This window comes from Ranitomeya variabilis, chromosome 2, assembly GCF_051348905.1.
Source record: "Ranitomeya variabilis isolate aRanVar5 chromosome 2, aRanVar5.hap1, whole genome shotgun sequence".
Classification (NCBI taxonomy): Eukaryota; Metazoa; Chordata; class Amphibia; order Anura; family Dendrobatidae; genus Ranitomeya; species Ranitomeya variabilis.
In genome coordinates, this window is record NC_135233.1 from 778,485,880 (window position 1) to 778,511,356 (window position 25,477).

The 25,477-nt window shown below is 45.4% G+C and overlaps 1 long non-coding RNA gene across 2 annotated transcripts; it reads right to left on the reverse strand.

The window, feature by feature from the left end:
- Positions 1 to 7,672: 7,672 nt before the first annotated feature.
- LOC143807828 (uncharacterized) lies at positions 7,673 to 9,302 on the reverse strand. Of its 2 annotated transcripts, none has more exons than XR_013221811.1 (3): positions 9,108 to 9,302; positions 8,113 to 8,441; positions 7,673 to 8,016 (listed from the first exon to the last, which is right to left on the reverse strand). It is a non-coding gene; the product is annotated as an uncharacterized LOC143807828 (long non-coding RNA). The 2 variants fall into 2 exon arrangements; XR_013221810.1 differs by having other exon boundaries at positions 8,096 to 8,441.
- Positions 9,303 to 25,477: the final 16,175 nt, after the last annotated feature.

Below are 25,477 nucleotides of genomic sequence, written 5' to 3' on the forward strand. Positions count from 1 at the left end.
ATTCCTCAATTAATGGGGGTAGACGCCATTAGGCGTATTATGGGGACCACTGATAGAAGCTATGCTTTTACCAACTTTGTCTGTGAGGATCTCAAGTTTATACTCACTCACAATGCCTTTACCTTTATGGATATGCAGCGCCCCAGAGTCCTGGTCGTTGCAGTATTGTCGCTTCTTCACCAAGGGGAGTGATGGTACGTCTGATGGCACTAAAGGAGTTCACCTGACCAGGTATCACAGTCACACACTACACTTCACACTCCGGCCACCAGGGGGAGCAAAAGGTCCTATCTATTAGGCCACTCCTCACACTCGGGTAAAACTGGGGGTTGGATAGGAAGTTAGTGAGAAAGCTGTCTGGGTGAGACCCAGGAAAGACCTGTCAGGCAGAGAGGGGGAGAAGGAGGAACATCTGAGCTGCAGACAGAGGGCCCTGTCAGGGGTGGGATCCTGGCAGAGACTTAGCAAGAGATAGAACGTTACGGAGCTGCGCCTGCACCTCATTGCGGCAGCATCCAAAGAAAGGACAAGAAGCGAAGTATATTGTGGAGAAGTGAGAAACGAGATCACAGCACAAGTAGATAATACCGGGAGGAGTCTTGCCCTAAGACCGGCAATATCCTTCTGAGGCGCGTAGCCAGTGGCCGGAACACCGAGGGAGTAATAGGCTCTACGCATTACTTCAAACTACGGCAGGACAGTTAATTCCAAGATGGCTGCCCAACCTTTAACCTAATGAAGACAACGGAGGCAAATTGTGGGAGAGGGGCGTCTCTAGGGTCCCTATAAAATTGCTCCAGGCCAACCCCGTCATACGGGTCGTCCTATCCATATCATCTGGGGGACAGAGAGAGAATATAAGAAACATACACAACAGTTGTGAGCACTATCCCGTGGTGCTCAGCAGGGAAGTACTACAACACACAGGCGCTAGTAGGAAGGCTACTGATTTCCACCTGCAAAGGGAAATCTGGATGTGCCTTCAGACCGGCCGAATTCAGCCAGCCCTGTTAGCAGTGCTCTGGATGGTGGACGCTGAAGTCTACAGTAAAAGGTAAAGAGACTGCAACCCTGTGTCCTCGTTATTTACTGCGACCTACATCATCACCATCTACCCTACTGTGAAGCCCTGGGGACATACTTCACCTGTGGGAAGGTACACCATCTAGCTGCTATAACATCACCCCATTGGACCCCTCAGCAGCGTCGGCCACCCTGACCGAAGACCACAGGTGGTGTCACGAACACTTGACAAACTACACCGCCTTTTAATTGGGCACCCCTTAGCAGGGCCACGGACCGGGTCGGGCCACCGTGACTTCCCTAGAACCGAGACATAGGGACCCGGTACCGAGTACCCCACTGCCCTGAGCCTGGGGGCGATCCAGATACTTGGTACATACAGACCACCGGGACTGCCATGGGGACCCCCGCTGCATGTTCGTTCGCTAATCTCTATCTAGCGGTATTTGAAGAGGATTATATCTACTCTGCCAGGAACATGTTTCTTAAACATATTAAACTTTTTTTGAGGTACATGGATGACGTATTCCTGGTATGGGATGGGACAAAAGAGGAGTTTACACTTTTTGTGGAATATCTAAATGATTCTAATACCATGGGCATGTCTTTCACGTCTGTCTTTGGGGGCCTTAGTTTAGAGTTCCTGGATGTATTAGTATCTGTCCAGGAGGGGGAAGTTTGCACAGCTATTTATCGCAAGCCGACTGCCACCAATTCGGTTTTGCATTTTAATAGTTTCCACCCTGCTCACACCAAACGCTCCCTACCGTATAGCCAATTGTTAAGAACACGGAGGGTAAATAATACACAGAGAGGCTTTGAGAAACAGTCGGGGGAATTATGCCAGAGACTTAGAGATAGGGGTTACCCGGATACACTACTACAGACAGCGGTCGATCGAGTCAACAAACACCCCCAATGTAATGTAGGTCAAGTAGGTGCCACTACGGTACAGCCGTTCGCAATTTACAGTCCCATGGATCAGGAGATAAGGGCCTCTATTAGGAGGCATTGGCATGTACTGGAAAGGAATAAAGATTTGGCAGGAAGGTTGGCCGGAGGGCCTTTGATCTCCAATAGATGTAGTACACGGGTAAGGGACATTCTAGTCCGTAACCGTATTTCCAAACCATAAGTGACTTGGCTAGAGCAAACAGTACCAAAAGGCAATTATCGTTGTGGGCACTGTCATTTTTGTAAGTATCATGTCCTCGGGCGGGTGTTGAATATAGGTCCTATCAAACATACTGTCCAACAGTTTATTTCCTGCAAAACTGATTACAGTGGGGCAAAAAAGTATTTAGTCAGTCAGCAATAGTGCAAGTTCCACCACTTAAAAAGATTAGAGGCGTCTGTAATTTACATCATAGGTAGATCTCAACTATGGGAGACAAACTGAGAAAAAAAAATCCAGAAAATCACATTGTCTGTTTTTTTATCATTTTATTTGCATATTATGGTGGAAAATAAGTATTTGGTCAGAAACAAACAATCAAGATTTCTGGCTCTCACAGACCTGTAACTTCTTCTTTAAGAGTCTCCTCTTTCCTGCACTCATTACCTGTAGTAATGGCACCTGTTTAAACTTGTTATCAGTATAAAAAGACACCTGTGCACACCCTCAAACCGTCTGACTCCAAACTCCACTATGGTGAAGACCAAAGAGCTGTCAAAGGACACCAGAAACAAAATTGTAGCCCTGCACCAGGCTGGGAAGACTGAATCTGCAATAGCCAACCAGCTTGGAGTGAAGAAATCAACAGTGGGAGCAATAATTAGAAAATGGAAGACATTCAAGACCACTGATAATCTCCCTCGATCTGGGGCTCCACGCAAAATCCCACCCCGTGGGGTCAGAATGATCACAAGAACGGTGAGCAAAAATCCCAGAACCACGCGGGGGGACCTAGTGAATGAACTGAAGGTCCCATCAAACATACTGTCCAACAGTTTATTTCCTGCAAAACTGATTATGTTGTATATGTAGTCTTCTGCCCTTGCAGAAGGTTTTACATAGACAAGACTATACGCCATTTGTGTGTGCGTTTTAGGGAACACTTTCAGGTCCAATCAGACAGGGAAGGGCGTGCCGAGACTCATTAGTCACATCAGGGATACACATGAAGGTAATCCGGAGGTTCTTACATTCGCAGGAATAGAGAGAGTTGCCTTACCAACACAGGGGGGAGATTTACATAAGCTGCTTTTGAGGCATGAGGCCAGGTGGATCATACGGATTCAGGCTACAGGTCCGACAGGTCTGAATGACAGAAATGATATGTCCATATTTTTATGACCCCCTAGTATGGCTATGCTATGTGGATGTTTCACCTCTCAACTTACGGATAAGTACCTCTTCCCCTTTCCCTTTATGGCTGTTTTTGGATATTTCTCTTTTTTTTCTTCCTTTCCCTTCCTTAGGAAGTGTATGATAGACGTATTGAGAGCCAAAGGGTTAATATCGCTGATACCCATATAGTCTCTCTTTTAGGTGAATTTTGATGTATAAATTGTCTGGGAATGAGTGGTACTTTGGTACTTAACCCGGTGTATGATGCCGGTATTGTTTTTAAAGTTTTTTTAAATAGATGTACGTGTTGTACTTCGGCGTTGGTTGTTTGGGATTTGGGGCGTGGGGTGGGAGAAGTTTGTTTTTACTCACCTACTTATGTCAGCGTCACTTCCCAACACCATTGACCCGTGGAAGCGCTGCGGTTGGCGCGAAACGGCCGTCGTCTAACCCTGCACACCCTTGTTCCATCTGCACACCCCCGAGCCGTGAAGATGATGATGTTTTTTATACCCAAATAAAGGATTTATACCACTCTAGAACTGGTGAGTGCTGCCGTATTTTCTCTATGGTTCTGGTAAAAATTAAATATGGTACATCCTAAGGGGCATTGTCCAAAAATAATATAAATTATATATAATCACCTGCGGAATCCCCTTTCATAGTGCAACCCAGGTGCCCCACAGGTCTCTGAACCTTCTTTTCTGATATGGATATTATGTGAACACTAGAAGGGGGATGTTCAAGAGCAGGGAGGTCACTGAGGAGCTGTAAACCATACTATGAGCTTAGATATAATTTAAAAGGTTATTCCCCTAAAAAATGAAATTATTCCCATGTGGAGACATGGGAGGTTGGCAAGCGCCCCGGTCCGCTAGCTGAAACCGCATGGACCAGGGATCATCACGCTGAATGCCTGCTCTCCTTTTAACGTGGGCATAACGCGGTTAATTAAAATACAATGCTGTGTCTCCACACCCCCAGTAATTGGATAGGGGATAATTTGCTTATTGCTGGGTCCGAACACCAGACCTCCTAGTGAGCCCTTGTCCTGAATTAAGTGGAAATCTTTGTGAAGGAAATATATAATCGTAAGGGAAGCTATAATATCAACAAAATAACTAGTTAAAGTAGTTATCCACTACTTGGACAACTTCTTCTCATACCCCTCACTTAGTCCCCAGGAAATAATAAAGCTTATACTCTCATCCCGTGCTTACGCCGTTTCTGCAATGTTGGCACTCCGTCTCCTGGTGCTCCTCTTGCGGTTGTTGTGAAATGTAATGCAGGTGCCCAATGAGTGCTGGCGTGACTGTCCCCACTACCTGTCAAATTGAGCATAAAGAGGAAGTAAGAGATCAGCTGCTGTTCGGACTTCCTCTTCATGTTTGATTTGTCCAAAGGCAGGGACAATGATGCCAGCACTGATTGGGCACCGTCATCACGTGTCGCAACAACAACACATGATTTCCCTCAAGGAAACAGAAGATAACTGTAGACGGAAACGTTTAGATATTTCTGTTATTTGTCCCTTTTTGTTTTATAACTGTTTTGCATCATTTTTTCACTTTATTTTTACCCCTTTTATATCTTTTATTGTAAGCACTATATATTTTTATATTAAAGTTTAAAATCTTTAATAAGTTTGATCCTTGTATGCTTTAAAGAATCCATAGACTTTCAGAGACTGTGTGACTGTGACTGTGTGACTTTGATTGTCAGACAGTAATATAGTTTGGGGACTTATCACCCTGTGTGTTTGATGAGTGGTGACAGCATGCTAAGTAATCGGGGTGAGTGGACTGTGTAGGGTGTGATTTATAAAAGTACCATAACCAAATTGGAAGTGTTTCTGCACTCTCTGGAGTTATGACACGAGTTATGGTAGATAAATATATAAAATTGCAGTTTTATTGTCGACATGTTTCAGAGTCCACTGTCCTTCCTCAGGACACTTATACAAAAATAGTGATTTATGCTCACTTTATAGCCTAAAACAGAGGTTGAGCATTTGATTGAATGAAAGGAGATAAATTAACCCTTGCAGGTGCACCCGTTGTCATGTGTTGAGAAGTGTGTACGTGACAATGGTCATGCTCGGTCTTCACTCCATTCATTGTTTATAAGACTGCTGAAAATAGCAGAGCACTGTACTTGGCTGTCCCATAGACAATGAATCTGTGACGCCCCAGTGTCCTGGTCATCACAGTAACATTGCTTTAATCACGGGGAGAGTGATGTTACGTTTGGAAGCGATGAAAGATCTTCTTTATCAGGTAATCACAATGCATACAACATGTTTACGATCCAGGCCTGAAGGGGAGCTCTAAGCCTGGTTTAGGGTGAACTCCCCTATAAATACATTCTGTTCTGGAGGGAAAGGGTTCAGAAAGTGGTAGAAAGTGCCAGGAAACAGACTCGAGCAGTCTGAGGCAGAAAAAGCATATAAGGAGCCATGTAGCCAGTCACTACAGCTCCTAAAGAAAGAGACATACAGAAGGAAAGAACATCGTTCAGTGAGCGTGAAGGAGAGCAAAGCACAGGAGAGTGATATCAGGGGAGACCAGGTGTGAATGAACTATTCCCCCTCTGAAGCGCAGATAACCAGTAGCTGGAACACCGAGGTTGTAAGGGACTCTAAGACTTACAGCAGAGACTGGCAGGACAGTGGAACTGCAAGTTACCTGTCTGCCCTAATACCCAGCAGGCACAGTGACACATAGAGCCCTGGTCATGATAGAGACCCTATAAAAAGACCCGAGTCACCTGTCATACGGGTTTGTGTCCTATCCTATAAGGGGGACAGAGAGAACTGTGAGGACCTTATCTGAAGCCATAGGCAGTAAGGGACTACAACACCACCATGCTAGAGGAAGGCTTTTAACTCCACCTGGTAAAGGGGACTCTGGATTCGCTTCCAAGCCGGTCGGACCCTGCCTGCCCAGGACTGTGGCTGCCTGAAGCCTTCAGTTTACCAGGTAAAGAGACTGCAAACCTGTGTCCTCGTTCTTTACTGCACCATTCACCATCTTCCATCTACACACCGGGAACCCTGGGGATATACCTCATTTGGGGGAAGTTTTACCATCTAGCTGCCATAGCATCACCCCAGAGGACCCCTTAAAGCAGCGTCGATCCCCACTGACGGAATACCACAGGTGGCATCACGAACATAAACTTTATTCAATTTCCCCTTTTACATGGGCGCCCAGGGCCACGGACTGGGTCGCCACCGTGACATCCCCCTGTGTACATCGGACCCGGTATCGGGTATCCCATGGCCCTGGCGGGCGACTCAAATCTCCTCTCAATTGAGAACAGGATTGCAGAGCCCCAATATTGGGGTTCCAAATCTCCAGTCTTGATATCACTGGTGGTCTCAGCAGTCAGACCACCGGCAATCAGCAATTTATACCCTATTAGGAGGGGCATAGGGGCATGCCACTAGAAGTGTTTTTAGGGGGGACGTGTCACTAGGAGTGTTATCAGGAGGGACATTTCACTAGGAGTGTTATTAGGAGGGACATTTCACTAAAGGTACCGTCACACTCAGCAACTTTGCAAAGAGAACGACAACAATCCGTGACGTTGCAGCGTCCTGGATAGCGATCTCATTGTGTTTGACACGCAGCAGCGATCTGGATCCCGCTGTGCCATCGCTGGTTGGAACTAGAAGTCCAGAACTTTATTTCGTCGCCAGGTCGGCGTTTATCGTCATGTTTGACATCAAAAGCATCGACGCCAGCAACGAGCATAGGGGGTGTCGCAGCGTCTCCTTCTAGCCAGTCGGTACACTCCGGCTGTTTGACATGGAGCTAAAAACCAGCGAGAACGAGAAGTGAGTCGCCGTTATGTCACTGGATCGCTCCTGCATCGTTCTGGAGTTGCTGTGTTTGACGTCTCTACAGCGACCTAAACAGCGACGCTCCAGCGATCTAGTTTAGGTCGGCTCGTTGTCTATATCGCCGCAGCGTCACTGAGTGTGACGGTACCTTAAGAGTGTTATTAGGAGGGATGTGCCATTAATAGTGGTATTAGGAAGGATTTGCGTCTTAATTAATTTTATTAATTTTGTTCAATTTAGTCCAACTAACTGTAGATGGAAGTTCAATATAAATATGATAAATTAACTCTGCAATAATTTTCTATGAGGATAATAATTCCCACCTTTGCAGATATCTTGCGTATTGCTCTATTTTATACATTATAAATAGAGACATTAGAATAGCAGACATATAATTACTGCCTTCTTATTTCTGCTTGCCTTCATATTGTGGCAGCCATGGATCCTAAAAATGAGAACTCTCATATACAACTACCGGAGTGCTGTATAAAATAAAGACATAAGGAGACCGATCATTGATTTTAAACATATTTTATTAAATACAATCTTTACCTCTACCTAAAGCCAATGATCCAGAAGAAGGCAAAAAACCTGGACACGTTCAGCCAATGTGTGTTACAGGGAAAAAATTCCTTCTTGACCCTGAGAAAAGGCGATCAGTTCGAGAACCCTGCACCAAGGCCATACTACAACTATCTAACTGATATATATACAACAATGATATTCAATATGGTGACTCGTTTCTGGATAGCAGATCTTCTTTGTCCTGGTAAGTCGCCTCACCTGTCCTATTCAGATCGGACTCTGGAGCTCATAGCTTGACTATGTTCATCTCCCCTGTAAAAAAACAGAACACTACCTCCCCACAGAACACTACCCCCCCACACAGAACACTACCTCCCCACACACACAGAACCCTCCCCCACACAGAACACTACCTCCCTACAAACGCTACCTCCCCACAAACAGTACCCCTTAATATACAGACATAGGATTGTTGCATCATATCATGACCCTTATACAGTTGGCAAATAAAGTTGCACTCTATAGTGCTAAATCATGTAAATATGTATGCTCTACTCCTGATACAGTTGGGTAAGACAGCAGACACCTAAACAATATGATGTCATGATGCACTGATTCCAGGCTTAGATCCATATAATCAGCATATAATGACATCATAAGACAACAAATATCGTGCAGACATAATAAATGATTAAGAAAAAACAATCGTGTGGCTCCTTTAGATTCTTCAATCTTCCTTCCAGGATCCAGATTATCTCCCTGTAAGAAAGAAATAATAATATGAGGGGAAGAATTGGCATAAAACCTGTATAAAGCGTCATAAATCTATTTTCCTTTATGCCAGATAAACAAGTCCTCTTTTCTCTGCAGTTTTAAGCTTAGACGTAGACACTTAAAAATGGTGTATTAATTTTGATTACAAAAAAAAGTTGTAAATGCAGTTATATATAAGTTAAATAAATAGTACAATAAAATGGTAAAATAAATAAATAAATAAATACAGAGTAAATAAAGAAAAGTATTTTCCCCCAATGTATGTACACCAACCTCTGTCCCATGTGGGGGAATAATGGTACATTTTTGCCCCAATAATCTTAAATTAAAGTGACAGAACCACCACCAACAATCTGTGCCAGCCACAGATACAACTTGAAGTGTCACTGACCATAGTAGCGACAGTGGTGTCTCCATCCGAGGTGCGATCTTTGTGGTGACCTCTCTGATGTCCCCATGTTTGCTGCATAGAACTCTGTGTCCAACATTCCGCTGTGTGACCTCACATAGAACCTTCATCACCCAAGTCTAGAGATTCTACCAGCAAGGACTGAAGAAATCTAGAACCTTACAGCCACAATCTGTAGACTTGGAGGGTCCATGTTGGCGCTAAGTTCACTAACTTAAATCCCTGAAAGGTTTCTTATTTACCTGTATCCTCAATCCAGAGGATTGAAATGAGAGTCTGTGTCCTCGATCCTGGATCCTCTGCTCTCCTCGTCTTCATCTCTTGAAAAGACAATCTGTGTCCTCGATCCTGAATCCTCCGCTCTCTTTGTCTTCATCTCCTGAAATGAGAGTCTGTGTCCTCGATCCTGAATCCTCTCTCGTCGTCTTCATCTTCTGAAATGACCCTTTGCCCCTAGAACACCGGTTTTTATAGACCCACAGTCATTGTGACATCATGCTGTGAGGTAACAATGGCCTCCTGTATTTGATGATGCCACATATGACCATGAGTGATATCGCCACAGGTGTTAATTAATATTGATAACAAGTAGTAATAATATGGCAGATCACATTGGTTACCATCAAGGCTGGAGGAGTCGGGCGATTAAGGAAAAGTTCTCAAAAGGAAAATGCATTTAAAACAAGAACAGTGAGTGTTTCTTTGCTAGTGATACATCTAGCAATGCACAAATGACATGTAAGAGTATTAATCATTGTCTATGAAAGAAACCATTTCCATGGTTTCATATTTTCATACATTTTGTAGGTGCAGGAACTATGGACATTCCAGGTTTTGTGGTACTTCAACTCACAGCATTGTCAACGTAGAGCACAGGCTAAATATAAAAAATAATTGCTTTTTATTTATTTTTTCATGACATTCACCGCGCGTTATAAGTGATAAGACAGCTTTATTTTTTATGCCAGCACAATTACAGCGATACTAGATTAATTTAGGATTTTTGAATGTTTTCCTACTTTTGCACACTCAAATCGATTTTTTTTTGTGGTGCATAATATTTGTTTAACATTTTTTATTCATATATTTTGAACTCAGAATAAATAAACATCAGCATTGCAGGAATTGTTTTTGTCTATTATTTATTTTTTCATGCTATCCATTATGTGGTAGAAGGGATATGACAGCTTTATTTTGGAGGTCAGTATGATTGTGGTGATACCAGATTTATTTAGGTTTTTATATTTTGCTAATTTGAGAAACTTAACCCCTTCACACCGCAGCCCTTTTTCGGTTTTGCGGTTCTGTTTTTCGCTCCCCTTCTTTCCAGAGCCATAACCTTATTATTTTTCTGTCAATATGCATTTTAATGCAGTGTTGCTGCGACCAAAAAAACATAATTCTAGCGTTTTGACTTTCCTTTTTGCTATGCTGTTATCCTATCAAATTCATTCGTTTTATATCTTGATAGATTGGGCGATTCTGTACATGTTTTATTTTGAATGGGGCGAATGAGGGGTGATTTAAAATTTTCTATATTTTTAATTTTTCTTTATATTTTTAAAAACATTTTTTTACTTCTTACTTAGGCCAGTCTCACACGTCCAGATAATTCCGGTACCGGAAAAATCGGTACCGGAGTTATCCGTGTCCGTGTGTCCGTGTGCTCACGTGGCACATCAGTTTGACACACGTGCGGCAGCCTCCTATGGGAGGTGGAGCCGCATATTCATCACTGTAATGAGCGGTACCACGTGACCGCTCACACAAGACAAGCTGCCGGCGCTGAGAGGAAGCATCGCGGGAGCTGGGTGAGTATTTTAATGCCAGCGGGCGGGCGCACAGGGGGTGGGAGGCGGGAGGTGACCAGTAACTTTATTTTAAACACAAACACAATAAAAAAAACTTGATTTTTCATTCCTTTTCTCCAGCAAACGCTGCTGGGGAAAAGGAATGAATGCCGGCTTCAGCACCACACGCAGAGGGGACAGCGCTTAACTCTAGCACTGTCTCCTGCATGGTCCGTGTGGTCCTCAGTCGGCACACGGACAGCACACGGATGGCACACGGATGGCATCCGTGTGCGGTACGTGTTGACACGCACCCATTGACTTTAATGGGTCCGTGTGATCCGTGCGCTCCCACGAACACTGACATGTCTCCGTGTTTTTCAAACGGACACACGGTCCGTGAAAACACACTGACATGTGCAGAGACACATTTATTTTAATGTGTTTATGTGAGTCAGTGTTTCTGGTACGTGAGAAAACTGTCACCACACGTACCAGAGCCACTGACGTGTGAAACAGGCCTTACTTCAATAGTCTCCATGGGAGACTAGAAGCTGTGATAATCCAATCACTTCTGCTACACACAGGCAATGATCAGATCAGTATGTAGCAGAACTGCTCACTTACTATGAACGCTGACCGCTGGGTGGCGCTCATAGCAATCCATCAATGACAACCACAGGGGTCTCCTGCAGACCACAGTTGTCATGTCAACCCATTGGCGGCCCGCAGTCATGTGACATGGGCGCCGATGGGCTGGATTACTGACTCGCTTCTGGCGTGATGATCATAACTAAATGCTGCTGTCAGAGATTGACTACGACAGCATCATTTAACATGTTAGCAATGGGTGGATCACGATTCCACCCGTGGCTGTTACAGGCACATGTCAGCTGTTGAAAACAGCTGATATGTGTCAGGAAAAATGTGGGCACAGCGCCGCAGCCCTCATCAAAGGGAGAGACATGACATGCACCGTAAATGTATGGCGTATGTCGTGAAGGGGTTAAAAGTAAACATTTTTTTACAAAAAATAATTTGTTTTTCAGCTTTGTATTCTAAAGTCTATAACTTTTTATGTTTCCTCCAACAGAGCTGTACGAGGCTTTCTTTTTATGGGACACAATGTTTCCAGTGATACCATACTCTTTCCACATACATATATTTGATTCTTTTTTGCTCTCTTTTTTCTGTGTTGATATCGTGAAAAAGCTACATTTTTGTCAGTTTTTTTATGGTATTTACAACACAAAATAAATAATGTAACAGATTCAGATCTCTTTTAGTTACAAACGAGGCGATACCAATTTTGTGTATGACTTTTTTTTTCTGACTATAGATAAACATTTTTTCCACATTTGATGATGCCTGTAAAGCCCTGGGAAAATCAATGGAGCTATATAAGCAAGTAAAATAAATAAATACACATTTTTCCATGATGTTTTCCCGTTGTTTTTTTTTAAATTTGTTATAAATTTTATTGATTTTTTTTCTTACAGTAGTCCCACTGCAATACTACTTCAGTACTGCTGTAGTGCAGATCGCTGTTACACTGACACTTTGCCTGTTAGACACTGCTTATAGCATAGCCTAACAGGCCACCATAGCTAGCACCCCACAATCAAGTGCCCACGGGGTTAATGAGGGAGCTTACTCCCAGTGTTAACCATGTAGATGCTACTGCTGCTATTGACATATGGCTGATACATTTTCACCTTTCAAGAAAATGTTTCCTCATTTGTGTTAAAATGAAAAAAAGTTGCAATTGTGGTCATTAAAGGGGAGCCAAGAATGAAAAATAATATCTTGATTAAACTTACTAATGTACCTTTATTATGATGTCAGGCCTGGTGTGTCGATTTCACAGCCGATCCCAATTCACTTCCGGGTTTATCAGGACACAGAAAGAAAACTTCCCTGCTGTTGGCATGTGACCATGTAATCAATACCACGCAATCAATATCGCAGAAGAGACTATGTAACCACTGAGTCGGACTCCAGTCTCAGTGAGGGGGTGGTTACCAGTTTGGACTCTATGGAGAGATTACCATCTGAGGCTTCAGCTGCCGCCGCACTCCCTTTAGAAGGAGAACCCGAAGGGGAAAGCGGAGGTCACGCTCCAGACTGGAGACGCAAGAGAAAGAATGTCTCTTGGAGACATGGGCGGTAGAGGAATCATGTCCCGAGGATTATGTGATTAATTTGACAGACCACACTTTAGATTCGGCTCATTTAGCTCTTTTGTCTAAAGGTTTGAATTATTGCATACCTGATAAATTTGACTTTTCTGAATTTCAGATAGACTTGTTTAAAGCTGTCAGGAAGATTCATCTTCACAAATCTTTCCTTTCCAGTCCTACGAATACTAGTACCTTGGAGGGGGAACGACCGTGCAGTATAGGGCCTTTGGGCTTTTTGGCAGGCACTACTGAGGAGGTGTTAGCTGATATCTGGGAGGATGCTACCCTCCTGTTGAGTCTGGATAACCCAGCTATTCCCAGTAGTGGTCTGGTTCCTAGCATCTCAGTCCCTTTCATAGGTGGAGTTCCTTCCACTTATATGCCCCCGGTCTCTCCTGGCAATATGGTTGACCTTTTTGAGACTCTGGTCTTAAAGGATATAGAGGCCTTGGTATATACACAGGCTCCCCATAATTTGACTAATCCAGAAAGGAGAGCACTAAAGGATATAGCCAGTTGGACAGATGTAATTGTGCATCCGGCAGACAAGGGGGTAAGACAGTGCTTATACCTTGGGATAGTTATTTGTTGGAGGCAGACCGACAATTATCTGATACGACCATCTATCATAGGTTAATGAAGGACCCCAAATATAGATTTAAGATCGAATTACGTTCCTTCTTAAGGAGGTTGGTGGATCTTCAGGTCATCACGCAGAAACAAGCAGAAAAGCTCTTGCCCGAATTCCCAACAAAACCACACTGGTATTATCTCCCAAAGGTGCGCAAATCTGTCACACACCCCCCAGGTAGACCAATCGTGTCTGGGATAGGGTCACTCACTGAGCCCATATCCCAGTACGTAGATTGGCTTTTGGGCCACTACTACAGCACCTTCCATTGTATATTTGTCATGTCGGACGCTGTTCAGACCAGGTCGTCCGACAGACAGCGGTAATTCCGCTTTTGACCACTATTTGCTCTTTGGCGTCTGCTAGATTTTATCTAGCTGTTCCGGGGTTAATTTACCTAATCCTCGGATTGGAAGCTGGGCCATTCCCATGGCCTTTAAATAGTTCTCCTGTTCATTGGGCGTCGCCAATTATAGCTTCTGTCTTGTGCATTGTTACCTCGGTCTGGAGAGGAGAGCTGGTTGTTGGAGATTCGTTTCTGGTGGTGTATTTTCCTCTGTCTTATTTACTCCTTCCTATATTTGTATTTATTTTGCCCTGCACATTTATAGTGTGTTCCTGAGTGACTGCGGCGTGGTGTATATTTTCCTTTATCCTTGTCCTAACTGTGGGTATTGAGATATTACCTCTTCATTGGGTGGAGGGCGGAGGTATCAGCCTAGGGTTAAAACAGGAGTGAGGGTGAGGTTCGAGGCCTGGACATGCACACCATCAGTGTAAACTCCAGGTATAGGGTCAGTCAGGATTTCCCTAGTCTGAGGGAAACTGCAGGGGCCCGGGTTTTTAGCTCTCGCTCACCTAGTCTCCCCGTGACAATATTAAAGATACTAATTCGTTCCTGGGTCATGTTCAAAATTTTACGTGGCAGCCGGGGTTCACCTTGGCATCCATCGATGTGGTTAATTTGTACACCAAAATTCCTCAATTAATGGGGGTAGACGCCATTAGGAGTATTATGGGGACCACTGATAGAAGCTATGCTTTTACCAACTTTGTCTGTGAGGGTCTCAAGTTTATATTCACTCACAATGCCTTTACCTTTATCGATATGCAGCGCCCCAGAGTCCTGGTCGTTGCAGTATTGTCGCTCTTTCACCAGGGGGAGTGATGGTATGTCTGATGGCACTAAAGGAGTTCACCTGACCAGGTATCACAGTCACACACTACACTTCACACTCCGGCCACGAGGCGGAGCAAAAGGTCCTATCTATTAGGCCACTCCTCACACTCGGGTAAAACTGGGGGTTGGATAGGAAGTTAGTGAGAAAGCTGTCTGGGTGAGACCCAGGAAAGACCTGTCAGGCAGACAGGGGGAGAAGGAGGAACATCTGAGCTGCAGACAGAGGTTCCTGTCCGGGGTGGGATCCTGGCAGAGACTTAGCAAGAGATAGAACGTTACGGGCTGCGCCTGCACCACTGTTGTGATCCGCTTTTTGGGCTCCCCTAGTGGTGGCTGGTGGTACTGGAGACTTGTGTGTTCTTTTCTGCCTCAGCTCACCTGCTTCCATCAGTTTTGGGAGTTCCCTATTTAGCCTTGCTCTCCAGTCACTTCCTTGCCGGTCATCATTGTAACCTGAGTCTTTCAGTTGCATGTTCCTGCTACCAGTCTGCTGATCAGCTAAGTGGACTCTTGTCCTTTTTGTTTTGTATTTTTTGTCCAGTTTACAGTTTGTCATTTCCATTTACTGGAAGCTCTTGTGGACTGAAATTGCCACTCCTGTGTCATGAGTTGACACAGGAGTCTTAAAGTAATTTCAGGATGGGTTTTTGAAAGGGTTTTTCAGCTGACCGTGAAGTCCTCTTTTGTATCCTTCCTCTATCTAGTAAGTGGACCTCGCTTTGCTAAATCTACCTTCATACTGTGTATGTCTTTTCCTCTGAACTCACCGTTAATATTTGTGGGGGCTACTATCATCTTTGGGGAATTTCACTAGAGGTAAGCCAGGTCTGTTCCTTCCTCTTCCAGGCGTAGTTAGTTCTCCGGCTGGCGCATGGCATCTAGGCAGCCGTAGGAATGCTTCCTGGCTACTGTTAGTTGTGTGGTAGATTTAGGTCACGGTCAGCTTGAGTTTCCATCACCCGAGGGCTAGTCTGTTATTTTGTGTTTCTGATGTTCCCATGCCATTGGGGAATCATGACACACCTCATTGCGGCAGCATCCTAAGAAAGGACAAGAAGCGAAGTATATTGTGGAGAAGTGAGAAACGAAATCACAGCACAAGGAGATAATACCGGAAGGAGTCTTGCCCTAAGACCGGCAACATCCTTGTGAGGCACGTAGCCGGTGGCCAGAACACCGAGGGAGTAATAGGCTCTACGCATTACTTCAAACTACAGCAGGACAGTTAATTCCAAGTTGGCTGCCCAACCTTTAACCTAATGAAGACAACGGAGGCAAATTGTGGGAGAGAGGCGTCTCTAGGGTCCCTATAAAATAGCTCCAGGCCTACCCCATCATACGGGTTGTCCTATCCATATCATCTGGGAGACAGAGAGAGAATATAAGAAACATACACAAGAGTTGTGAGGACTATCCCGTGGTGCTCAGCAGGGAAGTACTACAACACACAGGCACTAGTAGGAAGGCTACTGATTTCCACCTGCAAAGGGAACTCTGGATGTGCCTTCGGACCGGCCGGATTCAGCCAGCCCTGTTAGCAGTGCTCTGGATGGTGGACGCTGAAGTCTACAGTAAAAGGTAAAGAGACTGCAACCCTGTGTCCTCGTTATTTACTGCGACCTACATCATCACCATCTACCCTACTAGGAAGCCCTGGGGACATACTTCACCTGTGGGAAGGTACACCATCTAGCTGCTATAACATCACCCCAGTGGACCCCTCAGCAGCATCGGTCACCCTGACCGAAGACCACAGGTGGCATCATGAACACTTGACAAACTACACCGCCTTTTAATTGGGCGCCCCTTAGCAGGGCACGGACCGGGTCGGGCCACCGTGACATCCCCAGAACCGAGACAGAGGGACCCGGTACCAAGTACCCTACTGCCCTGCGCCTGGGGGCGATCCAGATACTTGGTACATACAGACCACCGGGACTGCCATGGGGACCCCCGCTGCATGTACGTTCGCTAATCTCTAGCGGTATTTGAAGAGGATTATATCTACTCTGCCAGGAACATGTTTCTTAAACATATTAAACTTTTTTTGAGGTACGTGGATGACGTATTCCTGGTATGGGATGGGACAAAAGAGGAGTTTACACTTTTTGTGGAATATCTAAATGATTCTAATACCATGGGCATGTCTTTCACATCTGTCTTTGGGGGCCTTAGTTTAGAGTTCCTGGATGTATTAGTATCTGTCCAGGAGGGGGAAATTTGCACAGCTATTTATCACAAGCTGACTGCCACCAATTCGGTATTGCATTTTAATAGTCTCCACCCTGCTCACACCAACCCTCCCTACCGTATAGCCAATTGTTAAAAACACAGAGGGTAAATAATACACAGAGAGGCTTTGAGCCACAGTCTGGGGAATTATGCCAGAGACTTAGAGATAGGGATTACACTACTACAGACAGCGGTCGATCGAGTCAACAAACACCCCCAAGGAAATGTAGGTCAAGTAGGTGCCACTACGGGACAATGGTTCGCAATTTGTTTCCGGTACAGTCCCATGGATCAGGAGATAAGGGCCTCTATTAGGAGGCATTGGCATGTACTGGAGAGGGATAAAGATTTGGCAGGCAGGTTGGCCGGAGGGCCTTTGATCTCCAATAGAGTACACGGGTAAGGGACATTCTAGTCCATAACTGTATTTCCAAACCATAAGTGACTTGGCTAGAGCAAACAATACCAAAAGGCAATTATCGTTGTGGGCACTGTCATTTTTGTAAGTATCATGTCCTCGGGCGGGTGTTGAATATAGGTCCTATCAAACATACTGTCCAACAGTTTATTTCCTGCAAAACTGATTACAGTGGGGCAAAAAAGTATTTAGTCAGTCAGCAATAGTGCAAGTTCCACCACTTAAAAAGATGAGAGGCGTCTGTAATTTACATCATAGGTAGACCTCAACTATGGGAGACAAACTGAGAAAAAAAAATCCAGAAAATCACATTGTCTGTTTTTTTATCATTTTATTTGCATATTATGGTGGAAAATAAGTATTTGGTCAGAAACAAACAATCAAGATTTCTGGCTCTCACAGACCTGTAACTTCTTCTTTAAGAGTCTCCTCTTTCCTCCACTCAATACCTGTAGTAATGGCACCTGTTTAAACTTGTTATCAGTATAAAAAGACACCTGTGCACACCCTCAAACAGTCTGACTCCAAACTCCACTATGGTGAAGACCAAAGAGCTGTCAAAGGACACCAGAAACAAAATTGTAGCCCTGCACCAGGCTGGGAAGACTGAATCTGCAATAGCCAACCAGCTTGGAGTGAAGAAATCAACAGTGGGAGCAATAATTAGAAAATGGAAGACATTCAAGACCACCGATAATCTCCCTCGATCTGGGGCTCCACGCAAAATCCCACCCCGTGGGGTCAGAATGATCACAAGAACGGTGAGCAAAAATCCCAGAACCACGCGGGGGGACCTAGTGAATGAACTGCAGAGAGCTGGGACCAATGTAACAAGGCCTACCATAAGTAACACACTACGCCACCATGGACTCAGATGCTGCAGTGCCAGACGTGTCCCACTGCTTAAGCCAGTACATGTCCGGGCCCGTCTGAAGTTTGCTAGAGAGCATTTGGATGATCCAGAGGAGTTTTGGGAGAATGTCCTATGGTCTGATGAAACCAAACTGGAACTGTTTGGTAGAAACACAACTTGTCGTGTTTGGAGGAAAAAGAATACTGAGTTGCATCCATCCAACACCATACCTACTGTAAAGCATGTGTTATGGACCTGGTGGTTAGGTGCACCAGGAATGACCTGATAGTTAAACACGGAATCGGGACGAGCTCTGGGGAAATGGGAACTCTGCTGACCGCAAACCCTACTCCTATCAACACAACTAGAAATAGCCGTGGAGCGTGCCTGACTCTGCCTAGACGCCTCTTCACAGCCTAAGAGCTAACTACCCCTAAAGAAAGGAAACAAAGCCTCACTTGCCTCAGAGAAATTTCCCCAAAGGTAAAAGCAGCCCCCCACAAGTATTGACTGTGAGTTAAGAGGAAATCACAAACACAGGATGAAATAGGCTTTAGCAAAGGGAGGCCAGTCTAACTAAACAGATTGAGGATAGAAAAGGGATCTTTGCGGTCAACACAAAAAACTACAAAACCACGCAGAGTGTGCAAAAAATACCCCCGCACCGACTCACGGTGCGGTGGTGCCACTCTGCAACCCCAGAGCTTCCAGCTAGCCAGGCAGTTTCATGATAGCAAGCTGGACTAGAACTTAGCAAGAAAAACCATATGTAACAAATGAACAAGCAGGAACTTAGCTTCGCTGGAGTAGACAGGTCCTCAGAAAGATCCAGGAGAGATCTGAACCAGTACTAGAACATTGACAGCTGGCATGGAGTAACGATCTGAGTGGAGTTAAATAGAGAATCCAGCCTAGCCCTAAACGAGGGCAGGTGGGGAAGGAATCTCAGAACCAGCAGCTCCACTCACAGCCACCAGAGGGAGTCCACGGACAGAACTCACCGAAGTACCATTCATGACCACAGGAGGGAGTTCGAGAACGGAATTCACAACAGTACCCCCCCCTTGAGGAGGGGACACCGAACCCTCACCAGAGCCCCCAGGCCGATCAGGACGAGCCAAATGAAAGGCACGAACTAAATCGGCAGCATGGACATCAGAGGCAACAACCCAGGAATTATCCTCCTGACCAAAGCCCTTCCATTTGACCAAGTACTGAAGTTTTCGTCTCGAAATACGAGAATCCAAAATCTTCTCCACCACATACTCCAACTCCCCCTCGACCAACACCGGAGCAGGAGGATCAACGGAGGGAACCATAGGCGCCACATATCTCTGCAGCAACGACCTATGGAACACATTATGGATGGCAAAAGAAGCAGGAAGGGCCAAACGAAATGATACAGGATTAAGAATTTCAGAAATCTTATAAGGACCAATGAAACGAGGCTTAAACTTAGGAGAAGAAACCTTCATAGGAACATAACAAGATGATAACCAAACCAAATCCCCAACACGAAGTCGGGGACCAACACGGCGACGGCGGTTAGCGAAACGTTGAGCATTCTCTTGTGACAAGGTCAAATTGTCCACCACATGAGTCCAAATTTGCTGCAACCTGTCCACCACAGAATCCACACCAGGACAGTCCGAAGGCTCAACCTGCCCTGAAGAAAAACGAGGATGAAAACCAGAATTACAAAAAAAAGGCGAAACCAAAGTAGCCGAACTAGCCCGATTATTAAGGGCGAACTCAGCCAATGGCAAGAAGGTCACCCAATCATCCTGATCCGCAGAAACAAAGCATCTCAGATAGGTTTCCAAAGTCTGATTGGTTCGTTCGGTTTGGCCATTTGTCTGAGGATGGAAAGCCGAAGAAAAAGACAAATCAATGCCCATCTTAGCACAAAAGGAACGCCAAAACCTTGAAACAAACTGGGAACCTCTGTCAGACACGATGTTCTCTGGAATGCCATGCAAACGAACCACATGTTGGAAAAATAATGGAACCAAATCAGAGGAAGAAGGCAATTTAGGCAAGGGTACCAAATGGACCATTTTAGAGAAGCGATCACAAACCACCCAGATGACCGACATCCTTTGAGAAACAGGAAGATCTGAACTAAAATCCATGGAAACATGCGTCCAGGGCCTTTTTGGGACCGGCAAGGGCAAAAGTAACCCACTGGCACGAGAACAGCAGGGCTTAGCCCGAGCACAAGTCCCACAAGACTGCACAAAAGAACGCACATCCCGCGACAAAGAAGGCCACCAAAAGGACCTAGCCACCAAATCTCTGGTACCAAAAATCCCAGGATGACCAGCCAACACCGAACAATGAACCTCAGAGATAACTCTATTAGTCCATCTATCAGGGACAAACAGTTTCTCCGCTGGACAACGGTCAGGTCTATCAGCCTGGAACTCCTGCAGCACCCGCCACAAATCAGGGGAGATGGCAGACAGAACTACCCCCTCTCTGAGAATACCAGCTGGCTCAGGAACCCCAGGAGAATCAGGCACAAAACTCCTTGAAAGGGCATCAGCCTTCACATTCTTAGAACCCGGAAGGTAGAAACCACAAAATTGAAACGGGAGAAAAACAGCAACCAACGAGCCTGTCTAGGATTCAACCACTTGGCAGACTCGAGATAAGTCAGATTCTTGTGATCTGTCAAGACCACCACGCGATGCTTGGCTCCTTCAAGCCAATGTCGCCACTCCTCGAATGCCCACTTCATAGCCAACAACTCCCGATTGCCAACATCATAATTACGCTCAGCAGGCGAAAACTTTCTTGAAAAGAAAGCGCATGGCTTCATTACAGAGCAATCAGAACGTCTCTGAGACAAAACAGCCCCTGCTCCAATTTCAGAAGCATCAACCTCGACCTGAAAAGGGAGCGAAACATCTGGCTGACACAACACAGGAGCCGAAGAGAAACGACGTTTCAACTCCTGAAAAGCCTCAACGGCCGCAGAGGACCAATTCACCACATCAGCACCCTTCTTGGTCAAATCAGTCAACGGTTTAACAACACTAGAAAAATTAGTGATGAAGCGACGGTAAAAATTGGCAAAGCCCAGAAATTTCTGAAGGCTCTTCACAGATGTAGGCCGAGTCCAATCATAAATAGCTTGGACTTTAACAGGATCCATCTCGATAGTAGAAGGGGAAAAAATGAAACCCAAAAAGGAAACCTTCTGAACTCCAAAGAGACACTTAGATCCCTTCACAAACAAGGAATTAGCACGAAGGACCTGGAACACCATTCTGACCTGCTTCACATGGGACTCCCAATCATCCGAAAAGACCAAAATATCATCCAAATATACGATCATGAATCTATCCAGATACTTTCGGAAGATGTCATGCATAAAGGACTGAAACACAGAGGGAGCATTAGAAAGGCCGAATGGCATCACCAGGTACTCAAAATGGCCCTCGGTCGTATTAAACGCTGTTTTCCATTCATCGCCCTGTTTAATATGCACGAGATTATACGCCCCTCGAAGGTCTATCTTGGTGAACCAACTAGCCCCCTTAATCCGAGCAAATAAATCAGACAGTAGAGGCAAAGGGTACTGAAATTTGACCGTCATTTTATTAAGAAGGCGGTAATCTATACAAGGTCTCAGAGAACCATCCTTCTTGGCCACAAAAAAGAACCCTGCTCCCAATGGTGACGACGACGGGCGAATATGCCCTTTCTCCAAGGACTCCTTTATATAACTCTGCATAGCGGCGTGTTCTGGCACAGACAAATTGAAAAGTCGTCCCTTAGGGAACTTGCTACCAGGAATCAAATTAATAGCACAATCACAATCCCTATGAGGAGGTAGGGTACTAGACTTGGGCTCATCAAATACATCCCGGTAATCCGACAAAAACTCAGGGACTTCAGAAGGAGTGGAGGAAGAAATTGACAACAATGAAACATCCCCATGTACCCCTTGACAACCCCAACTGGACACCGACATTGATTTCCAATCCAATACTGGATTATGGACCTGCAGCCATGGCAAACCCAACACGACCACATCATGCAGATTATGCAACACCAAAAAGCGAATATCCTCCTGATGCGCAGGAGCCATGCACATGGTCAACTGGGTCCAGTACTGAGGCTTATTCTTGGCCAAAGGAGTAGCATCTAGTGTTGAGCGATACCGTCCGATACTTGAAAGTATCGGCATCGAAAAGTATCGGCCGATACCGGCAAAGTATCGGATCTAATCCGATACCGATACCCGATACCAATACAAGTCAATGGGACTCAAGTATCAGACGGTATCCCTGATGGTTCCCAGGGTCTGAAGGAGAGGAAACTCTCCTTCAGGCCCTGGGAACCATATTAATGTGTAAAAGAAAGAATTAAAATAAAAAATATTGCTATACTCACCTCTCCGACGCAGCCTGGACCTCACCGAGGGAACCGGCAGCGTTCTTTGCTTAAAATTCGCACGTTTACTTCCTTCCGTGACGTCACGGCTTGTGATTGGTCGCGTGCCGCCCATGTGGCCGCGACGCGACCAATCACAGCAAGCCGTGACGTAATTTTCAGGTCCTGAATGCCTAATTCTAGGCATTCAGGATTTTAAAATTTACTTTCCGGCTTGTGATTGGTCGCGTCGCGGTCACATGGGCGACGCGACCAATCACAAGCCGTGACGTCACGGGAGGCAGGAAACGCGCGCATTTTAAAATTACGTCACGGCTTGTGATTGGTTGCGTGCCGCCCATGTGACCGCGACGCGACCAATCACAGCAAGCCGTGATGTAATTTCAGGTCCTGAATGCCTAATACTGCATTCAGGACCTGAAAATTACGTCACAGCTTGCTGTGATTGGTCGCGTCGCGGTCACATGGGCGGCACGCAACCAATCACAAGCCGTGACGTAATTTTAAAATGCGCACGTTTCCTGCCTCCCGTGACATCACGGCTTGTGATTGGTCGCGTCGCCCATGTGACCGCGACGCGACCAATCACAAGCCGGAACGTAATTTTAAAATCCTGAATGCCTAGAACAGGACCTGAAAATTACATCACGGCTTGCTGTGATTGGTCGCGTCGCGGCCACATGGGCGGCACGCGACCAATCACAAGCCGTGACGTCACGGAAGGCAGTAAACGTGCGCATTTTAAGCAAAGAAGGCTGCCGGTTCCCTCGGTAAGGTGCAGGCTGCGTCGGAGAGGTGAGTATATCCCTATTTTTTATTTGAATTCTTTATTTTACACATTAATGTTGTTTCGATACCGATACCCGATACCACAAAAGTATCGGATCTCGGTATCGGAATTCCGATACCCGCAAGTATCGGCCGATACCCGATACTTGCGGTATCGGAATGCTCAACACTAGTAGCATCAATTCCCCTCAAAGGAATGGGATGCTGCAAGGGCTCCAAGAAAAAACCACAGCGCCTGGCAAACTCTAAGTCCATCAAATTCAGGGCAGCGCCTGAATCCACAAATGCCATAACAGAATAGGATGACAAAGAGCAAATCAGAGTAACGGACAAAAGAAATTTAGGCTGTACAGTACCAATGGTGACGGACCTAGCGAACCGCTTAGTGCGCTTAGGACAATCAGAGATAACATGAGTGGAGTCACCACAGTAAAAACACAGCCTATTCTGACGTCTATGTTCTTGCCGTTCAGCTCTGGTCCAAGTCCTGTCACATTGCATAGGCTCAGGCTTCTGCTCAGAGGATACCGCCAAATGGTGCACAGTTTTGCGCTCACATAAGCGCCGATCTATCTGTATGGCCAAGGACATTGATTCATTCAGACCAGCAGGCGTGGGGAACCCCACCATAACATCCTTAAGGGCTTCAGAAAGACCCTTTCTGAAAATTGCTGCCAGGGCACACTCATTCCACTGAGTAAGCACAGACCACATTCTGAACTTCTGGCAATATACCTCCACTTCATCCTGACCCTGACACAAAGCCAGCAAAATTTTCTCTGCCTGATCCACAGAATTCGGTTCATCATAAAGCAATCCCAGCGGCAGAAAAAACGCATCTACATTACACAATGCAGGATCTCCTGGCGCCAGGGCGAATGCCCAGTCTTGAGGGTCGCCACGCAACAAAGAAATAATGATTCTTACTTGCTGAATAGGGTCACCAGAAGAGCGGGGTTTCAGAGCAAGAAACAGTTTACAATTGTTTTTGAAATTCAGAAATTTAGATCTATCCCCAGAAAACAAATCAGGAATTGGAATTCTAGGCTCCAACATAGGATTCTGAACTACATAATCTTGAATGTTTTGTACCTTTGCAGCGAGTTGATCTACACTAGAGGACAGACCTTGAATGTCCATATCCACACCTGAGTTCTGAACCACCCAGAGTTTAAGGGGAAAAGAAAGGCAAAACACACTGCAGAGAAAAAAAAAATGATCTCAAAACATCTCTTTTCCCTCTATTGAGATGCATTAACACTTTGTGGTCCAGCTGTACTGTTATGGACCTGGTGGTTAGGTGCACCAGGAATGACCTGATAGTTAAATACGGAATCGGGACGAGCTCTGGGGAAATGGGAACTCTGCTGACCGCAAACCCTACTCCTATCAACACAACTAGAAATAGCCGTGGAGCGTGCCTGACTCTGCCTAGATGCCTCTTCACAGCCTAAGAGCTAACTACCCCTAAAGAAAGGAAACAAAGCCTCACTTGCCTCAGAGAAATTTCCCCAAAGGTAAAAGCAGCCCCCCACAAGTATTGACTGTGAGTTAAGAGGAAATCACAAACACAGGATGAAATAGGCTTTAGCAAAGGGAGGCCAGTGTAACTAAACAGATTGAGGATAGAAAAGGGATCTTTGCAGTCAACACAAAAAACTACAAAACCACGCAGAGTGTGCAAAAAATACCCCCGCACCGACTCACGGTGCGGTGGTGCCACTCTGCAACCCCAGAGCTTCCAGCTAGCCAGGCAGTTTCATGATAGCAAGCTGGACTAGAACTTAGCAAGAAAAACCATATGTAACAAATGAACAAGCAGGAACTTAGCTTCGCTGGAGTAGACAGGTCCTCAGAAAGATCCAGGAGAGATCTAAACCAGTACTAGAACATTGACAGCTGGCATGGAGTAACGATCTGAGTGGAGATAAATAGAGAATCCAGCCTAGCCCTAAACAAGGGCAGGTGGGGAAAGAATCTCAGAACCAGCAGCTCCACTCACAGCCACCAGAGGGAGTCCACCGACAGAACTCACCGAAGTACCATTCATGACCACAGGAGGGAGTTCGAGAACGGAATTCACAACAGCATGGTGGTGGAAACATCATGCTTTGGGGCTGTTTCTCTGCAAAGGGGCC